General features: G+C 44.3%; 1 protein-coding gene and 1 pseudogene across 17 annotated transcripts in view; one reads left to right on the top strand and one right to left on the bottom strand.

Annotated features, from left to right (window-relative positions):
• CSGALNACT1 (chondroitin sulfate N-acetylgalactosaminyltransferase 1) overlaps positions 1-19,923 on the bottom strand; it is a 327,875-nt gene that overhangs the window by 249,750 nt on the left and 58,202 nt on the right. The gene's annotated exons all lie outside the window — the stretch shown is intronic.
• LOC140604507 (keratin, type I cytoskeletal 18 pseudogene) lies at positions 1,643-19,885 on the top strand (annotated as a pseudogene).

The following is a 19,923-nucleotide window of genomic DNA, read 5'->3' as shown; positions in this document are numbered from 1 at the left end:
CCTATCAACAAGTGATCAAGATCTTCCATTGACAAGTCACAGTTAAATGTCTATCAGAGTTTCCTAACAGAGTCTGACAGTTTTGAAACACATAGTCAAACCTCTGGCATTCTACCCTCCAACAGGCAGAGCCAGGAGTCCCCTGCCCTTCAACTTGGGATAACTTAGTAGTGCATAGCAGAAGTAATGCCATGAGCCTTCCAAGGCTGCCAAAAATATGACATCATAGCTTCCTACCTGGTTCTCTTGGGATGATCGTGTTTAGAACCTAGCTACTATGGTTCCACTGTGATTCCATGAAGAGGAACCAAGGTCCCAGGCCCTCAGCCCCAGCTCAGCTCCTAGGCTACAGCCAGCACCAACTCACCAGCCAGGTGAGTGGCCATCTTGGAAGAGGATTTGTGACCCCTCCCCACTCCACCCCACATATCCCAACTGCCCCCTGCCCTTGAACTGCCCCAGCTGTGAAAGTTTTCCATGCCAAGCTCTGCCCAAAGTGCCTATTTGTGGACTCAATAAATGATTGTTGTTGTGTTGAGCCACCATGTTTGGGGGAAGGTTTGCTATGCAGCAATAAATAATGGATGATACAGGATACAGAAGACTCTGGCTTCTACTTAAAAATTCTACAAGAAAGATGTTAAGAATTTTCTATGTATTAAACCCACTATAAAAAACACAATATTATACTTTAGAGACAACCAGAGATCTGCAGGTACAAATTTAAATCTGAATTTGTGAATTCAGAATTCTGAATAAAACCATGTTTCAAAAAAAAAGGTCACAAGCAGTCATTGTCTAATAGATGGCTCAATATTCATAGGCAATTAATACATGAATACTTTCAGAATCTATTTCTAAAGTAACTGAAAATATCCTTGTACATCCTTTCTTTCCAGAAGGCAACATTAACTGCATATATAGCTAACTGAAGCTGTTTTTGAATCTTTTTTATCCAGATTAGTTATCTATATTGTTATAAATTCATCAATTCCTCTATTTTAGTCCAGGTCCCAGGGCATAGATTTCTCTACTGTGGGTCTTAATTCACTATTTCTACAAAGGAAACATGATGGAAGCTACTGCAAGTATGATATATAGAACTCTTAAATAGTAAACAGCTCACATTCCTCCTAACTCAGACTTTGGCTACAGTTTACCGAAATGAAGAAATAGAAACCATATATAAAACAGCTTCTTCCTTATAAACAAAGCCCACTTGTAATAAAGTGCCTGAGATATTCTAATTTGTTTGATCATAATAGAGCTGTTTAAAAATACATGGCTGGAATTCACATTTGCAGTTTGCAGATGGAACAATAAAGATACTCTGAATTAATAATTAATATGTTATTCAAATCCAGTAGGAAAGGAGGTGGTGTGTTATGCTCACCATCTCACCCTTTTTATCCTTCAAACCTCAGGCTTTCCTGTGGCCTACTTTGTTCAATGGCGACTCAAGAAGTTAGGCAGAGTTTGCTAGTGAAGTATCTGAGCTAACCACTCTGTGAAAGTCACTGGGGACAACCACAGTACTCATCAACACGGAAGACTGAGTTTATTAAAAAGATGCTTGGTTTAACTGTGAAACAAAGTGCCAGGCAATGGGCCGTACTCTGAGATAAGGGTAAGAGGTCTGAGCATGGTAGCAAATGCCCCCTACTACAGGTGGTGAGTCCAGGTGTCCCACTGGTGGCTGGACACTCTGGTAGAGAGGGCAGCTGGTCCTGCAGGGGGATTCCTCCCTGAATGCCACCGCCTGGGGCTTCCAGGTCTCACGGCCTCAGACAACCCTGCCAGTCTCAGTGAGGAGGGGCATTTTGTACCAAAAGGTAAAAGTCCACCAACCAACCCAAACTGGGCCCATTTTTTTTTTAAAAAAGGTGTAACCCACTTTCAGCATGGAATAAAATTTAAGAAAGAAATCCACTAGGGCTTTCTTTCTTACCAAATTACAAATTTCACAGGTTGTCAATGGCCTGGTCCACTGAGGGTGGCAGCCATCTGGGCTTGCTGCTCCAAACCCCTACTGGAACCACCCCCCTGCCCCCCTCACCCACCCTGTTCCACCAGCCTCAGGGAAAGCCCTAATGATGGGCCAGGCCTGCATCATCGGGCCTAGTGGGAACACCAAGAGCTGACCCAGCCACATGGGCCCCAGCTAATGATGTGACCTCATGAGCGTTTCCTCGGCTGTGGGATGGAGAATACAAGGACTGCCCATAACTCTGTGAAGAGCCAAGGCCTTGACGCAGTGATTCTCAAAGTGCGTTCCTGGATGAGCAGCATCGGCAGCATCTGGAAACCAGTGGGACATGCAAATCCTCAGGACCCCATGAGGCCCACTATACCAGGAACAGATGGGAAGCCATAAGGAGGGCGAACTATTTTATTTTAACAAGCCCTATTGGTGATTCTGAGTCACACTGAAGTTTGAGCACCACCACGCAACTGTTCTTGCTGCACTTTGCATGGTGCCTGGTGTACGTCCATAGTTCACTAAGTGATAATTAACCCTGGTTACAAATAGACGAACTCACCGCTTCACTACAGTGTGGACAGCACAATGGGAATTCGAAGTCTGTGATGAAAACACTGGAGATGGTGACAATGATGATAAGAATGATTGAATGGAAGGGGGACAGAGACCAGAAGATGCCTAAAGTCATGGCTGAGGATTTATATGACTACCTCAGAAAAGTAGTGCCTCTGAGGCCATCTGGGACAGAGACCTGAACGGACCTTTTCATACAGAACTGTTTGTTCTTTTAGTACTCACTGTCATGATTCCTCACCGCTCATCCAGAGAGCTTCAGCCACTTAAAGAGAGGTTTGGGGATCCCTGGCCAAAGGCCAGCCACTGAGCACATGGCCACCAGAATCCAGCAAAGAAAGCCTGCATCCTGAAAAGTGGCCACCTGCCCCACATCTGGTCGAGCTTGCCATGGGCCAGAGAGGGAGCACAGTCACCTCATGCAAGAAGCACTCACAGGCTCAAACCTGGAAAAATCAGACAAGCCTGACACTGGACCCTCTGAGCCTTCGTGGAAGACTTGATCTGCTGCTCCAACAGCATCTATCAGGCTACGGTCTCTTGTCAGCTCAAAACTTGCCAGCAGTGAGTCTCCCTCCAACTCTGACCCAGGCTGCTCACGTGCCTGTTTGTAATTTGATCCATTCCCTGCCCTTCCTCTGCAAACTATCTTTTCCACACTCACTTGCCAGCTGGCTCCAGCAAGGTTTAAATAGCAGATTGGAGGATGGGAGAGAGGAAGAAGCCAGAGTGTTTCTTCCCTTTCCTCTCTCTGCTTTGGATGGCATCTCTGGCAGTGGCTTCATCTTCTCCACACTCCAGCTCCCACCAGATAGGCCCTTCCTCCACAGTCCCTGCTGCTTCTGGGAGCCTCCAGGTAGATCCAGCTCTTGGCCTCTGATAACAACCACCAGCCTCAGGGATGACAGTGGTTTCCTCCTATTGCTAATCTCTGGGTAACCCCATCATTCCCTACTTGGCTTTCAGGTCTTCCAAAGACTTTTGTAAGTAAGTCCTGGCATTAAAGGGCTTCTGTTTGACTGAGTGGGCTGTGACGAATGCAGCCTGCTCTCACAGTTTCAGCCTGGATTATGCCTTACCTGATGTCTGCCCAAATGACTCAGGTCCCTTCCTGAGAATTTCTTTGGGACTACCTTTACCCATGGGAATCCCTGTTCACTTACGTCTAGGTCTTTAGTTCTTACCTATGTGTAATTAACCTGTGTTAAAAAAATAAATAAATAACCAGTGTTGACACCAGCCCACGCAACTCCCCAGATGCCAGCCCCAGCCCTGATCACCCAGACTTCACCTTCATCTGACCCCAGGTCTCATAGGGGCCAGGCAGTCTCTACTGGCATTTACCACCTGTCCCTCCTTGTACTCAGTAACAAAGTTAACACACACATTGAGGTTCTCAATAAATATTTATATTTTAATTTTTTTTCCAGGAGCAACCATATACCATTAAGGGAGTAGGTTAATCAGGTGAAAGCAAACTTGTGACTTGAAATAACTATCTAACTGGCCCCAAACTCCTCTGATATTTTCACAACTCTCTACTTCCTTTTGGCTAGAAAGATACAACAGATGTACAAACTAGAGTCAGAACACAGTGTTCCAGAAAATGATTATGCTTTTGGCAACTACCCACATATGTGGAGTAAGTACAGTATTAATGCCTATACTCGCTCAATAAGTTCTTGTTTTGTAGAGAGATCTGCCCCCATTTCAGGTCTTACATTCCAAATGAAATCAACTGAATCATCCTTAATAATAGCAAATCTTAGAAAGCACAACTCTCATAATTAATTTTTCAGAAAATTAAAAAGTTAAAAAAAAAAAAAACAGAGATAACCTATATAACCATATATAACGAAGATCATGGTGGTGTGGACCCGGGATTACAGCCCGAACTGGCAAACATGATGGCTTTCCTGGAGGGACAGGCACTGGATTCATACGTATGGCATACTACACCAGGGCTTTTGGGAATAATCAGTTAGTGTCCTTGACATCTTCTAGAAAGAGAAAAGGTAGGGCTTTCCTTAAAAATGTTAAGTAACCGGCTGGAAGTGATGACAGCCCTCATGTATATTCTGAGTTCTGCAGTCACTCAACTCCTTTCTACTTTGCCCTTAGGCAAATGCAGGCAGCTGTCTTAAGAAAAAACCCATTAATAAAACAGAAGACACAGGCACAGAATTACAGGTTAGTTTCTAAAATAATCCACTGCACAAATGCAAAAAGTCCCTGAGAATTTGTGCAGCCAAGCTGACACACAGAGGCATCTGCCAAATAGCCACGGGCCCTCCCATCTGACGAGACTGGGAGGCCAAGGCGGAGGAGCGCTGGCATACTCAGATTCCCAATCGCACTCAGAATTTAGATGCCAAGGGTCTAGTCCTTCAACATCACCTACCACTGCAAACAGTGATGTCAAATCCCAAGAAAATCTGTCTTTAGTCACATTGATGTGAAATTCAGTACATTTGCAAAGTACCTTGTTATTATTTTCCTGAAACCAGTGACTCAATTTTTAAGTGTCTACATAATTGGAAATAATTTAACTCATAATAGCTTAATTTAAAAAATAAGAACTTGGGGGATCCCTGGGTGGCTCAGCGGTTTGGCGCCTGCCTTTGGTCCAGGGCGCAATCCTGGAGTCCCGGGATCGAGTCCCACATCGGTCTCCCGGCATGGAGCCTGCTTCTCCCTCCTCCTGTGTCTCTGCCTCTCTCTGTCTCTCTTTCTATGTCTGTCATAAATAAATAAATCTTTAAAAAAAATAAGAACTTGGAACTTTTACAGCAAATATCATTCTTAATGGAGAAACACTGGGAGCCTTCCCCCTAAGATCAGGAACAAGATAGGGATGTCCACTCTCACCACTGCTATTCAACATAGTATTAGAAGTCCCAGCCTCAGCAATCAGGCAACAAAAAGAAATAAAAGGCATTCAAATTGGCAAAGAAGAAGCCAAACTCTCCCTCTTCGCAGATGACATGATACTGTACCTAGAAAACCCAAAAGACTCCATCCTAAGATTGCTAGAACTCATACAGCAATTCGGCAGTATGGCAGGATACAAAATCAATGCCCAGAAATCAGTGGCATTTCTATACACTAACAAAGAGACTGAAGAAAGAGAAATTAAGGAGTCAATCCCATTTACAATTGCACCCAAAAGCATAAGATACCTAGGAATAAACCTAACCAAAGAGGTAAAGGATCTATACGCTAAAAACTACAGAACACTTCTGAAAGAAATTGAGGAAGACACAAAGAGATGGAAAAATATTCCATGTTCATGGATTGGAAGAATTAATATTGTGAATATGTCCATGTTACCCAGGGCGATTTACACATTTTATGCAATCCCTATCTAAATACCATGGACTTTCTTCAGAGAGTTGGAACAAATCATCTTAAGATTTGTGTGGAATCAGAAAAGACCCCGAATAGCCAGGGGAACTTTACAAAAGAAAACCATAGCTGGGGGCATCACAATGCCAGATTTCAGGTTGTACTTCAAAGCTGTGGTCATCAAGACAGTGTGGTACTGGCACAAAAACAGACACATAGATCAATGAAACAGAACAGAGAACCCAGAAGTGGACCCTGAACTTTATGGTCAACTAATATTCGATAAAGGAGGAAAGACTATCCACTGGAAGAAAGACAGTCTCTTCAATAGATGGTGCTGGGAAAATTGGACATCCACATGCAGAAGAATGAAACTAGACCACTCTCTTTCACCATACACAAAGATAAACTCAAAATGGATGAAAGATCTAAATGTGAGACAAGATTCCATCAAAATCCTAGAGGAGAACACAGGCAACACCCTTTTTGAACTTGGCCACAGTAACTTCTTGCAAGATACATCCACGAAGGCAAGAGAAACAAAAGCAAAAATGAACTATTGGGACTTCATCAAGATAAGAAGTTTTGCACAGCAAAGGATACAGTCAACAAAACTAAAAGACAACCTAGAGAATGGGAGAAGATACTTGCAAATGATGTATCAGATAAAGGGCTAGTTTCCAAGATCTATAAAGAACTTATTAAACTCAACACCAAAGAAACAATCCAATCATGAAATGGGCAAAAGATATGAACAGAAATCTCACAGAGGAAGACATAGACACGGCCAACATGCACATGAGAAAATCCTCTGCATCACTTGCCATCAGGGAAATACAAATCAAAACCACAATGAGATACCACTTCACACCAGTGAGAATGGGGAACGTTAACAAGGCAGAAAACCACAAATGTTGGAGAGCATGTGGAGAAAAGGGAACCCTCTTACACTGTTGGTGGGAATGTGAACTGGTGCAGCCACTCTGGAAAACTGTGTGGAGGTTCCTCAAAGAGTTAAAAATAGACCTGCCCTACGACCCAGCAATTGCACTGTCGGGGATTTACCCCAAAGATACAGATGCAATGAAACGCCTGGACACCTGCCCCCCCATGTTTATAGCAGCAATGGCCACAATAGCCAAACTATGGAAGGAGCCTCGGTGTCCATGGAAAGATGAATGGTGAAAGAAGATGTGGTTTATGTATACAATGGAATGTTACTCAGCCATTAGAAATGACGAATACCCACCATTTGCTTCAATGTGGATGGAACTGGAGGGTATTATGCTGAGTGAAGTAAGTCAATCAGAGAAGGACAAACAGTGTATGTTCTCATTCATTTGGGGAATATAAATAATAGTGAAAGGGAATAGAAGGGAAGGGAGAAGAAATGTGTGGGAAATATCAGAAAGGGAGACAGAACATAAAGACTCCTAACTCTGGGAAACGAACTAGGGGTGGTGGAAGGGGAGGAGGGGGTGGGGTGGGGGTGAATGGGTGATGGGCACTGAGGGGGGCACTTGACGGGATGAGCACTGGGTGTTATTCTGTATGTTGGTAAATTGAACACCAATAAAAAATAAATATATTAAAAAAAAGAAAAAAGAACTTGGAACTTTTGTTATTTCTCCCCACTCAAGTTTCTGGCAGATTTCATCCCTGAAAACTTACAAAAGGGAAAAATTCAGGTAGGAAATTTTAGCAAGTGGGGCTTGTCCAGGCTCTTGTCTTTGCTCTGCCACTACCTAGTCGTGTGACCATGAGTGTATTTGTTAATCTCTCTCCTGGCCTCACTTTCTTCCTTGTGAACAATGTGGTTGGACCCACAAAGGCCCAAAATGTTCCTATTAAAATAACCGTACAACTGGCTCCAGAATAATAACCTAAGAAATGAAGATTTTAATTCAAGGTAAATTTGAAGCGTGATGAAACAAGAACACTGGGTCTTAGATTTCTAAAATTATTTTGAAGGCTACAATGCAGCTTGAGGCAGAGACTGTGAATATAAGAGAAACAACAATGGGAAGACAAAGGAATATGTGTGATTTAGAAGAGCTTCCAAAAGCTACAAAGGTTTCAAATGATGTAATGCACATGCCTTGTTTTGTTGTTGTTCTTTTTAATTTGGTGTCAAAAGCTTTCTCCTTCAGTACAGAAGATTTTGTAATATTTCTAAATGATCTAGCCTGACAGCATTTGAGGAAGAAAAAAATCAAACATTACACTATGTGAGCTTTCATCTTGTCACAAAGCCATTAGAGCTAATGAAAAATGATGGCATTGTTAAGTTTTATTTATAGTTTCTTCTTAATAAAATGAAAAATGAACAGAAAAACACTTTGAATATAAATTTTTAAAGACTTTAAAGATTTAAGACCAGTAGCAAAAATATATGTAGACATAAGCCTATAAATAGTCTTTTTTAAAAAAAAGTGTGGAAAAGATTGCTTATGGCTCCTGCTGAGTTTTACCTTTCTCCAAGGCCTCATAAATAGATGTCCTGCAGTCCAGGTAACTGTCATCAGGAATGTGGGGCCCTAAAATGTAAGAAAGACTCTGTCTCCAACTTAAATGTTATACAGTCTGCCCTGCACACCACTGACTAACCCCCAGGATTACCCAGCAAAGCAAGATATTTTTTTGTGTTATGTTTTTTAAGTCACCTACCCTCCAACCAACCAAGAATTGTTTTTTAAAGTCACCTACCCTCAAACCCCCCAGGATTACCCAGCAAAGCAAGATATTTTTTTGTGTCATGTTTTTTAAGTCATCTACCCTCAAACCAACCAACCAACCATGTGTTCCCTCAGATTAGGTCAGGAATAGAAAAGAGAAAGAGAACATTTGTTCAGCCCTTACTGCCCAAGGGTTCACAAGCTTTAACGCTTCTAATCAGACATGTTTGCCCAGATTTTACATTTTTTAATCCCCCTCGTCACAGTACAACAGTAACACTGTTATATAAGTAGCCCTTTGAGCAGGGGGCACATTTTCTTAGTAAGCGAGTAAATATTTTAGGGTTTGTGAACCAAGGGGCACAACTGAGATGTTCTGTAAGTACTTACAAAATAAGAGAACACACATATTTCCTCATATTCATTGACAAAATTCAAAAGACAGTAACAACAGTGGACTACAACATAGATCCAATGAGGAAGAACAGAATTCTTTGGGGAGGGATGTTACCCCTTAACTGAGGTTTAGAATTAGTGCTCCCCATCATCAGATTGATTGCAAATATGCATCTGTAAAAAACCATTCTTAGCTTGTGGGCAGTGCAAAAACAGGAAGCAGGCCAGGTTTGCCCATAGTTGCCCAACCCTTTTAACACCTTACAAAAAGCTCTCACTAATCATGCATTCGACTAATATTCGTTATACTCCTTCAGTTACTCTTCAAAAGAATTTTGATGAGTATGTACCACCGGGTGATGGGGGTACATAAAGGGGTGAATTGGGGTCCCCACACAAGGAATCTGAGCATGACTCAAAGGCAGGTCTGCCCCCCAGCCCCAGAGGCCCAATGTGTACTTGAAAGACAGTATACTAAATGCCATGCTAGAGATGCATTTGAGTCAGGTGAGGGCAGGCCAGAAGGAGGAGATGGCCACCTCTGCCTCACATAGCCAGGGCTGCTCCAGGGGCTAAGGGCCCTAAGTCCAGAATGAGACTGCCTGCTTTCAGATCCCAGCTTCAGATGCTGGTTGAGTCACTCTGCATGAGACATCTAATCTCTCTGTGCTTCCATTTCCCAACTATGAAAGGAGGATGATCATAATGGTACCCACTCTGCAAGTGCCACAAGAGGGTTGTTGTGAGCACTCCATAAATTCATGTAGACCATTTAGAGCAGTGACTGGCACACAGCAAGCACATGCACATGTCAGCTGCTCTCATCATGACAGAGAGGGCTATGATGGGGCTGAGTCTCAAATGATGAGTGGGACTTTCCTAGGAAGACCAAGTAGAGAGAGAGGCCAAGACAGAGTACGCAAATGAATACAAACATGAAAAGCAACCCCACGTGGTTTGGTGTAGCTCAAAAGTGAAGGGGGTCAAGAGGCAGGAGATGTGCTTATGTGCATGATTCATGGGAACTGGTCCTTGATTCCCCAGCAGGGGGATGTGCACGTTTTAAGCAGCTCAGAGAATCAGCATTGCAGGAACTAGCAGCAGAGTGAAGGGTGGCCAGGAGGAGGCAAGGATGGAGAGAAAGCAACTATATATGAGGTGAAGGCAATAGCAGCCAAGAGAGATGACCACAGCTGAACAAGAAAACTGACAGTGAAGGCATGGAGGAGGGGAGGACTTGGGAGCCATGCAGAAGTAATTTCAGTCTTAGCAGCCCTTAGCTGGGGGTCCCACAGGAAAGGAATGAGGAGCAGTGCAGAATGACACCTAGATCTCTGGCCTTGGTACAAGGTGGGACTGATCACCAGTGCAGAATTCAGTTGGAGGAATAGTAATGGCAGCGGCTGGGCGGGGGTGGGGGCGGGGAGGTCCAGACAGAACATGAAACAGATCCTCATGTGGGAGTGGGGGTGGGGGGGCATCTGGCCATATCCTTGCAAGACAACCAAGCATGGAGTACTGGGGCAAGACAGAAGCGAGACAGAAGGAAGAGCAAGAGTGATAGGACAATCTGGAGACTAAGCCAAGTGCAGCAGGGTGGGGGGGCTGCGGATCAGAGAGTGAGGGCCACCGGCAGTCCTGGACAGGGTACCAAGAAGCACCACACTGTGGGCCCAGCCACTTTGAGGAGTATGCTAGGGCTGAGTAGAGTGGGAGGTAAGGAGCTCAAGAGGGGGATGTTTCTAGGAGTCTGGAATTCAGGAAAGAAGGTCTGGCAATACAGATTCAAGGGTCGTCAGTAAATATGTGGAGGGTGATGCCCCACCCCAGAGAGAGTCAAGAGAATCAGAAGGAGGATACTGAGAGAGAACTATCTAAAGGGAAAGGAAAATCAAAGGGAAGTGGTGTCCCAGGAACCAAAGAGGAAGGTCAAGAACGAAGTGGTCTAGCACAGATCGTCAAACACAGCAGAAGAGTCAAGGAAGCTGGTGGCCCAGCACATCTCCAGACTTTGCAGTTAGTAACCCATGCTGAGAGGATTAGAGCAGCTCTCAGGAAAGCTTGAGCTTCAGTGGGTGAATGATGACTGGGAAGTTGTAAGTGGCAGCAACACAAAGGCTATCAGAATCCCAAAGGAAAAGAGGACATCGTCTCAAAGACATGTGCACTCTCATGTTCATTGCAGCATTCCTCACCATAGCCAAGACACAGAAATGACCCAAGTGACCATCAACAGATGAATGAGTAAAGAAAACCTGGTGTATAATTACAATGGAATACCACTCAGCCATTAAAAAAAAGAAGGAAATCTTGCCCTCTGAGGTTCAACTTGGTTGAACCATGAAGTCACTGTGCCAAGTGAGATAAGCCAGACAGAGAAAGAGAGATACCATATGTTCCCACACATATGTGGAATCTAAAAGAGCTGAACTTCCAGAAATGGTGGTTGCTGGGGCTAGAGGTGGTGTGAAATGGGGAGACACTGCTCAAATGGCACAAACTCCCAGCTACACAATGAATAAATTCTGGGGTTCCAATGTGCAACATGGTGAGTATAATTAACAATACTGTATCATATGCTTGGAGGCTGTTACCAAATTAGACCTTAAATATTACCATACACATAAAAAAGGTAATTATCTGAGGGGATGGTAGTGTTCACTGACCTTATTGTGGTAATCATCTTGCACACTGTACACCTTAAAATAACATGCATTAGATGTCAGTAAAATCTCAATAAAGCGGCGGGAGGGGGGGAGCTTCTAAGTTGTTGGATGGGGACAGGAAGAGGTAGATTTGAAAGAGCAGGATCACGAGGTGCCCACTGTCATGCCATTTTTTTTTCCAGATAAAACCAACTTCCCTCAACTAAAAAGTGGGAAAATGGGAATTCAGTTCCATGCCTTCTGGTTCTAAGACCAGGGCTCTCTCTCCCATAACATTTTGGAAACATCATGTTTCTGATTAGGATGCAAGAGAAAACCAACAGCTAGGAATAATGGGAATATAAACAGTAATATACTCTGCTTTTAGCTTTTCCAGGGCAATTAAAATGCTGGAATGGGCACAGAGGATGGGATATAATCTCAACAACATCCATACCACCCTTCCACACAGACATTTACACTGAGAAGAAAATGAAATTGAGGCACACAGGCTATGGAACTTGCCCAAGGAGAAACACGAATTGATTGAGCAAAGGAGCAGTGATTCCAGAAGGAGTTAATCAGGACACATTGTTCATACTCCTTTAAAACTTAGGTACCCAGGAGGGGCAAGACGGCGGAAGAGTAGGGTCCCCAAATCACCTGTCCCCACCAAATTACCTAGATAACCTTCAAATCATCCTGAAAATCTACGAATTCGGCCTGAGATTTAAAGAGACAACAGCTGGAATGCTACAGTGAGAAGAGTTCGCGCTTCTATCAAGGTAGGAAGACGGTGGGGAAAAGAAAGAAACAAAAGGCCTCCAAGGGGGAGGGGCCCCGCGAGGAGCCAGGCTAAGGCCGGGGCGGGTGTCCCCAGGCTGGAGAGCCCCGTCCAGGAGAAGCAGGAGCCGCACAACCTTCCCGGGCGGAAAGGTCTCGAAGGGAGTTAGAGCAGGACCCCAGGAGGGCGGGGATGCCCTCGGGCTCCCTGGGACACTAACAGACACCTGCGCCCCGGGACAGTGCGCCGAGCTCCCTAAGGGCTGCAGCGCACGGCGGGACCCGGAGCAGCTCGGATGGGCTCGGGGGCGGCTCTGCGGAGGGGGCTGCCGGGCGGGAGCAGCTCGGAGGGGCTCGGGCGGAGGAAGAGGCTCCGCGGAGGGGGCTGCGCGGCTCCGGGAGCGCGAATCCAACAGCGCAGACTCCGGAGCACAGGGCGCCGGGACACAGCCCAGGATCTGGCCTCCCCCGGGACAGGCAGAGGCCGGAGGGCCCAGGAGGGCCCAAGACAGCAAGGACGCTCCTGCCCAGAGCTGAGCAGATCAGCGGGCCCGCCCCGGAGCCTCCAGGCCCTGCAGACGGAGAGCTCCAGAGTTCCTGCAGGGGCTGAATCCAGGTTTCCAGAGCTGGCCCCGCCACTGCGGTTGTTCCTCCTGGGGCCTCACGGGGTAAACAACCCCCACTGAGCCCTGCACCAGGCAGGGGGCAGAGCAGCTCCCCCAAGTGCTAACACCTGAAAATCAGCACAACAGGCCCCTCCCCCAGAAGACCAGCTAGACGGACAAGTTCCAGGGGAAGTCAAGGGACTTAAAGTACACAGAATCAGAAGATACTCCCCCGTGGTTTTTTTTTTTTCTTTTTGATTTTTTTTCTCTTTCCCACCCCCTTTTTTTCTTTCTTTCTTTTTCTTTCTCTTTTTCTTCTCTTTTTTCTTTTTTTCTTCCTTTTTTTCTTTTTTCTTTTTCTCTTTTCTTTCCTTCTTTCTCTCCTCTCTTTTTCTCCTTTTCCCAATACTTGTTTTTGGCCACTCAGCACTGAGCAACATGACTAGAAGGAAAACCTCACCTCAAAAGAAAGAATCAGAAACAGTCCTCTCTCCCACAGAATTACAAAATCTGGATTACAATTCAATGTCAGAAAGCCAATTCAGAAGCACTATTATACAGCTACTGGTGGCTCTAGAAAAAAGCATAAAGGACTTGAGAGACTTCATGACTGCAGAATTTAGATCTAATCAGGCAGAAATTAAAAATCAATTGAATGAGATGCAATCCAAACTAGAAGTCTTAATGCCGAGGGTTAACCAGGTGGAAGAACAAGTGAGTGACATAGAAGACAAGTTGATGGCAAAGAGGGAAACTGAGGAAAAGAGAGACAAACAATTAAAAGACCATGAAGATAGATTACGGGAAATAAACGACAGCCTGAGGAAGAAAAACCTACGTTTCACTGGGGTTCCCAGGGCGCCGAAAGGGACAGAGGGCCAGAATATGTATTTGAACAAATCATAGCTGAAAGCTTTCCTAATCTGGGAAGGGAAACAGGCATTCAGATCCAGGAAATAGAGAGATCCCCCCCCCCTAAAATCAATAAAAACCGTTCAACACCTCGACATCTAATAGTGAAGCTTGCAAATTCCAAAGATAAAGAGAAGATCCTTAAAGCAGCAAGAGACAAGAAATCCCTGACCTTTATGGGGAGGAGTATTAGGGTAACAGCAGACCTCTCCACAGAGACCCGGCAGGCCAGAAAGGGCTGGCAGGATATATTCGGGGTCCTAAATGAGAAGAACATGAACCAAGAATACTTTATCCAGCCAGGCTCTCATTCAAAATGGAAGGAGAGATAAAGAGCTTCCAAGACAGGCAGGAACTGAAAGAATATGTGACCTCCAAACCAGCTCTGCAAGAAATTTTAAGGGGGACTCTTAAAATTCCCCTTTAAGAAGAAGTTCAGTGGAACGATCCACAAAAACAAGGACTGAATAGATATCATGATGACACTAAACTCATATCTCTCAATAGTAACTCTGAACGTGAACGGGCTTAATGACCCCATCAAAAGGCGCAGGGTTTCAGACTGGATAAAAAAGCAGGACCCATCTATTTGCTGCCTACAAGAGACTCATTTTAGACAGAAGGACACCTACAACCTGAAAATAAAAGGTTGGAGAACCATTTACCATTCAAATGGTCCTCAAAAGAAAGCAGGGGTAGCCTGCTCATCCTTACATGAGATAAACTAAAATTTACCCCGAAGACTGTAGTGAGAGATGAAGAAGGACACTATCTCATACTTAAAGGATCTATCCAACAAGAGGACTTAACAATCCTCAATATATATGCCCCGAATGTGGGAGCTGCCAAATATTTAAATCAATTAATAACCAAAGTGAAGAAGTACTTAGATAATAATACACTTATACTTGGTGACTTCAATCTAGCTCTTTCTATACTAGATAGGTCTTCTAAGCACAACATATCCAAAGAAACGAGAGCTTTAAATGATACAATGGACCAGATGGATTTCACAGATATCTACAGAACTTTACATCCAAACTCAACTGAATACACATTCTTCTCAAGTGCACATGGAACTTTCTCCAGAATAGACCACATATTGGGTCACAAATCGGGTCTGAACCAATACCAAAAGATTGGGATCGTCCCCTGCATATTCTCAGACCATAATGCCTTGAAATTAGAACTAAATCACAACAAGAAGTTTGGAAGGACCTCAAACACGTGGAGGTTAAGGACCATCCTGCTAACAGATGAAAGGGTCAACCAGGAAATTAAGGAAGAATTAAAAAGATTCATGGAAACTAATGAGCATGAAGATACAACTGTTCAAAATCTTTGGGATGCAGCAAAAGCAGTCCTAAGGGGGAAATACATCGCAATACAAGCATCCATTCAAGAACTGGAAAGAACTCAAATACAAAAGCTAACGTTACACATAAAGGAGCTAGAGAAAAAACAGCAGATAGATCCTACACCCAGCAGAAGAAGAGAGTTAATTAAGATTTGAGCAGAACTCAACGAAATCGAGACCAGAAGAACTGTGGAACAGATCAACAAAACCAGGAGCTGGTTCTTTGAAAGAATTAATAAGATAGATAAACCATTAGCCAGCCTTAGTAAAAAGAAGAGAGAGAAGACTCAAATTAATAAAATCATGAATGAGAAAGGAGAGATCACTACCAACACCAAGGAAATACAAACGATTTTAAAAACATATTATGAACAGCTATACGCCAGTAAATTAGGCAATCTAGAAGAAATGGACGCATTCCTGGAAAGCCACAAACTAACAAAACTGGAACAGGAAGAAATAGAAAACCTGAACAGGCCAATAACCAGGGAGGAAATTGAAGCAGTCATCAAAAACCTCCCAAGACACAAGAGTCCAGGGCCAGATGGCTTCCCAGGGGAATTCTATCAAATGTTTAAAGAAGAAACCATACCTATTCTACTAAAGCTGTTTGGAAAGATAGAAAGAGTTGGAGTACTTCCAAACTCGTTCTATGAGGCCAGCATCACCTTAATTCCAAAACCAGACAAAGACCCCACCAAAAAGGAGAATTACAGACTAATATCCCTGATGAACACGGATGCAAAAATTCTCAACAAGATACTAGCCAATAGGATCCAACAGTACATTCGAAAATTATTCACCACGACCAAGTAGGATTTATCCCCGGGACACAAGGCTGGTTCAACACTCATAAAACAATCAATGTGATTCATCATATCACCAAGAGAAAAACCAAGAACCATATGATCCTCTCATTAGATGCAGAGAAAGCATTTGACAAAATACAGCATCCATTCCTGATCAAAACTCTTCAGAGTGTAGGGATGGAGGGAACATTCCTCGACATCTTAAAAGCCATCTACGAAAACCCCATAGCAAATATAATTTTCAATGGGGAAACACTGGGAGCCATTCCCCTAAGATCAGGAACAAGACAGGAATGTCCACTCTCATCACTGCTATTCAACATAGTACTGGAAGTCCTAGCCTCAGCAATCAGACAACAAAAAGACATTAAAGGCATTCAAATTGGCAAAGAAGAAGTCAAACTCTCCCTCTTCGCTGATGACGTGATACTGTACATAGAAAACCCAAAAGCCTCCACCCCAAGATTGCTAGAACTCATACAGCAATTTGGTAGCGTGGCAGGATACAAAATCAATGCCCAGAAATCAGTGGCATTTCTATACACTAACAATGAGACTGAAGAAAGAGAAATTAAGGAGTCAATCCCATTTACAATTGCACCCAAAAGCATAAGATACCTAGGAATAAACCTAACCAAAGAGGTAAAGGATCTATACCCTAAAAACTATAGAACACTTCTGAAAGAAATTGAGGAAGACACAAAGAGATGGAAAAATATCCCATGCTCATGGATTGGCAGAAGTAATATTGTGAAAATGTCCATGTTACCCAGGGGATTTACACATTTTATGCAATCCCTATCTAAATACCATGGACTTTCTTCAGAGAGTTGGAACAAATCATCTTAAGATTTGTGTGGAATCAGAAAAGACCCCGAATAGCCAGGGGAATTTTACAAAAGAAAACCATAGCTGGGGGCATCACAATGCCAGATTTCAGGTTGTACTACAAAGCTGTGGTCATCAAGACAGTGTGGTACTAGCACAAAAACAGACACATAGATCAATGGAACAGAACAGAGAACCCAGAAGTGGACCCTGAACTTTATGGTCAACTAATATTCGATAAAGGAGGAAAGACTATCCACTGGAAGAAAGACAGTCTCTTCAATAGATGGTGCTGGGAAAATTGGACATCCACATGCAGAAGAATGAAACTAGACCACTCTCTTTCACCATACACAAAGATAAACTCAAAATGGATGAAAGATCTAAATGTGAGACAAGATTCCATCAAAATCCTAGAGGAGAACACAGGCAACACCCTTTTTGAACTTGGCCACAGTAACTTCTTGCAAGATACATCCACGAAGGCAAAAGAAACAAAAGCAAAAATGAACTATTGGGACTTCATCAAGATAAGAAGCTTTTGCACAGCAAAGGATACAGTCAACAAAACTAAAAGACAACCTAGAGAATGGGAGAAGATACTTGCAAATGATGTATCAGATAAAGGGCTAGTTTCCAAGATCTATAAAGAACTTATTAAACTCAACACCAAAGAAACAAACAATCCAATCATGAAATGGGCAAAAGATATGAACAGAAATCTCACAGAGGAAGACATAGACACGGCCTACAGGCACATGAGAAAATGCTCTGCATCACTTGCCATCAGGGAAATACAAATCAAAACCACAATGAGATACCACCTCACACCAGTGAGAATGGGGAACATTAACAAGGCAGGAAACCACAAATGTTGGAGAGGATGCGGAGAAAAGGGAACCCTCTTACACTGTTGGTGGGAATGTGAACTGGTGCAGCCACTCTGGAAAACTGTATGGAGGTTCCTCAAAGAGTTAAAAATAGACCTGCCCTACGACCCAGCAATTGCACTGTTGGGGATTTACCCCAAAGATACAGATGCAATGAAACACCGGGACACCTGCACCCCGATGTTTATAGCAGCAATGGCCACAATAGCCAAACTATGGAAGGAGCCTCGGTGTCCATGGAAAGATGAATGGTGAAAGAAGATGTGGTCTATGTATACAATGGAATATTACTCAGCCATTAGAAACGACAAATACCCACCATTTGCTTCAATGTGGATGGAACTGGAAGGTATTATGCTGAGTGGAGTAAGTCAATCAGAGAAGGACAAACAGTGTATGTTCTCATTCATTTGGGGAATATAAATAATAGTGAAAGGGAATAGAAGGGAAGGGAGAAGAAATGTGTGGGAAATATCAGAAAGGGAGACAGAACATAAAGACTCCTAACTCTGGGAAATGAACTAGGGGTGGTGGAAGGGGAGGAGGGGGTGGGGTGGGGGTGAATGGGTGATGGGCACTGAGGGGGGTACTTGACGGGATGAACACTGGGTGTTATTCTTTATGTTGGTAAATTGAACACCAATAAAAAATAAATTTATTATTAAAAAATAAAATAAATAAAACTTAGGTAGGCCTGGCTCAAGCCTGAGCCCTGGCCTCCTGTGTCACCCTCTTACTCTCCAAACAGCACGAGTTTCACCACCCGCTCCACCTTCTCTTCCAACTACTGGTCCCTGGGCTCTGTGCAGTCGCCCAGCCGCTGTGTCTGGCTGATCAGCAGCAACATGGCCAGTGTCTATGTAGGCACAGGGGCTCAGACTCCTGGATCTCTGTATCCTGCTCCACCAGCTTCTGGGGTGGCTGGGGATCCATGGGCCTGGCTGCGGGGGTGGCCAGGGGTCTGGCGAGCATAGAGGGCATCCAGGGTGAGGAGACCATGAGAGACCTGAATGACTGCCTGGCCTCCTACCTGGAGAGAGTGAGGAGCCTGGAGGCTGATAATCAGAGAGATTATCTGATTATCCTGATTCGATCAGGAGATGAAAATCCGGGAACACCTAGAGAAGAAGGGACCCCAAGTCAGAGACTGAGGACATTACTTCAAGACCATGGAGGACCTGAGGGCTCAGATCTTTGCAAGTGCTGTGGACAATGCCCGCATCGTTCTACAGAGTGACAATGCCCATCTTGCGGCTGACAACTCCTGAATCAAATATGAGACAGAGCTGGCCATGGGCTAGTCTGTGGAGAGTGACATCCATGGGTTCCACAAGGTCACTGATACCACCAATGTCACTTGCCTGCAGCTAAAGACAGAGATCGAGGCTCTCAAGGAGGAGCTGCTCTTCATGAAGAAGAACCATGAGGAGGAAGTAAAGGGTCTACAAAACCAAATCTCCAACTCTGGGTCGATGGTAGTGTTGGATGCCCCCAAATCTCAGGACCTTGGCAAGATCATGGCAGATATCCGGGCCCAGTATGACAAACTGGCTCAGAAGAACCGGGAGGACAAGTATTGGTCCCAGAAGATCGACCACAGGGGTCACCACACAGACTGCTGAGATAGGAGAAGCTGAGATGACCCTCACGGAGCTAAGACGTACCGCCAAGTCCTTGGAGATCAACCTGGACTCAAGGAGAAACCTGAAGGCCAGCTTGGAGAACAGCCTGAGGGAGGTCATATATGGAGCAGCTCAACAGGGTCCTGCTACACCTGGAGTCAGAGCTGTACCAGACCTGGGCAGAGGGGCAGCACCAGGCCCAGGAGTATGAGGCCCTGCTGAATGTCAAGGTCAAGCTGGAGGCTGAGATTGCCACCTACTGTCGCCTGTTGGAAGACAGGGAGGACTTCAGTCTTACTGATGCCCTGGACAACAGTAACTTCTTGCAGACAATCCAGAAGACCACCACCTGCAAGACGGTGGACAGCAAGGTGGTGTCTGAGACCAACGACACCAAAATTCTGAGGCGTAGAGGCAGCAGAAACAGGGAGGAGCAGGAGGCCAATAAAAAGTTCAGAGGTTAAAAAAAAAAAAAAAAACTTAGGTACCTCATACCTATCAG

Source organism: Canis lupus, chromosome 15 (assembly GCF_048164855.1).
Source record: "Canis lupus baileyi chromosome 15, mCanLup2.hap1, whole genome shotgun sequence".
NCBI classification, from domain to species: Eukaryota; Metazoa; Chordata; class Mammalia; order Carnivora; family Canidae; genus Canis; species Canis lupus.
The sequence above is the reverse complement of the archived record's forward strand: the minus strand, read 5'-3'. Positions and strand labels throughout refer to the sequence as shown.